Genomic DNA, 1,973 nt, shown 5'->3' with positions numbered 1-1,973 from the left:
AGGGAAGTTGTTCGTTTGCATGGCATTCCTAGAACTATTGTTAGTGATCGCGATGTAAAATTTTTAAGTCATTTTTGGCGTGTGTTATGGGGAAAGTTGGGAACCAAACTTGTTTATTCTACTACTTGTCATCCCCAAACTGATGGACAAACTGAGGTAGTAAATAGGACAATGGTTACCATGCTTCGAGCAATCATAGATAAAAATCTTAAAACTTGAGAGGATTGTTTGCCATTAATTGAATTTGCATATAATAGGGCTGTCCATAGTACTACTAAATGCACACCGTTTGAAATTGTATATGGTTTCAATCCTATCTCCCCACTTGATTGGTTGCCTATGCCTCCTAATGAATTTGTGAGTTATGATGCTAGCACAAAGGTTGATCTTGTCCATAGGCTACATAAAGAAGTTAAGGAAAGGATTGAGAAGCAAAACACTAAGGTTGCTTCCCGCATCAATAAAGGACGCAAGCTCCTTGTTTTCCAGCCAGGGGATTGGGTTTGGGTACATTTTCGAAAGGAACGGTTTCCAACTCAACGAAGGTCTAAGTTGCTACCACGAGGCGATGGTCCTTTTCAAGTCCTTGAACGGATCAATGATAATGCTTATAAGATTGATTTGCCAGGTAAGTATGGAGTGAGTGCTACCTTTAATGTTTCTGATTTGTCTCCTTTTGATGTAGTTGATGACTTCGATTCGAGGACGAATCCTTCTGAAGATGGGGAGGATGATATGAACCAAGGAGCTACCGTTGTTATGCCTCATGGACCGATTACAAGATCGAGAGCTAGGAAACTTCAACAAGCTTTGCTACTTCGTGTCCAAGCGTTCTTGAACTCGACAAGAGAAATAAAGGAAGATGTGCAAGAAGTTAGAACTATGCACTTCAATTTGGTGCAAGTTATGCATTTTTAAGTGTTTTTATGGCAAGTTAAAGTCCACTTGGTCAAGGTCAAAGTCAACTCCATCAAGACAAGTCAAAGTCAACTCATTCAATTCAAAAACCAAGTCAAACACTCACATCCCTCATTATGGACGGGATTGCAATTATTTTGGTTGGCTTTCCATGTTCTTAACCTTTTCATTTGCTTGTCTTTTCATTTCTCGTAAGTTATGTCTTTTCATTTACAAGTCTTTTCATTTCTTGTAAGTTACAAGTCTTTTCATTTGCTTAAGACTTTTCATATGGCTTGTTAGGATGGCTATATATAGCCTTGAGATGTCTTGTTGTAACACAATTTGAAGTTGAATGAAAAGTGAGTTTTCTCATTAGCTTGGTTGAGAGATTTATCTCCCATTTCTTGTGCAATTTCTTGTGTCTTTAGAATTTGCATGTTATGATCATTCAAGCGGTGTTGATCATACCTCTTGTGGAGTGATTCGAATCACGAGTTTAGAAACAAGTTTTCTCTACTCTTGATATTGATCATCAAGGTAATCCGTTCTAAAACTTTTCCTTGGGTTGATTCCATACTTGTTTTCGGGGTTTTTGGGATTGAGTTCTATGGGTCTTGTTCGTTAGCAAGGTTCTTAGATCCAACTCTCAAAGGTTTCTTAACATCTTCCGAACGTAAAGGTACAAGAGTTGTTTTTTTACCATCTTTTGTAAAAGAGTACATATTCAAATAACCATCATAGATGACCTTCCTATCAAATTGCCAAGGTCGGCCAAGCAAGATGTCACCGGCATGCAAAGATTCCGATTTTGATAAAAGTGAGTTCAAAGAAAAGAGAGAAAGAGAAGAGTTAAGAGAAAGGAATTCAAAGGAGAAAGAAGAGGAAAATAGCAAGATCCAATCCATTTGTCAATATAAGTCAAATCTTATAGCATTGTTGCATAAGGACCCTTACTATCAAGCTCACATATTTTATCCTAGTCTTTCTACTTTTCTAAGATTTCTGCAGGAAGTTCCAACTTTTCAATTCAAGCATGATCGAATACAAGAAACAAAGGAAGCTATAAAGGAGCC

Source organism: Momordica charantia, unplaced genomic scaffold (genome assembly GCF_013281855.1).
Source record: "Momordica charantia cultivar OHB3-1 unplaced genomic scaffold, Mcharantia_2.0 BLBB01000125.1, whole genome shotgun sequence".
Taxonomy (NCBI): Eukaryota; Viridiplantae; Streptophyta; class Magnoliopsida; order Cucurbitales; family Cucurbitaceae; genus Momordica; species Momordica charantia.
The sequence above is the reverse complement of the archived record's forward strand: the minus strand, read 5'-3'. Positions refer to the sequence as shown.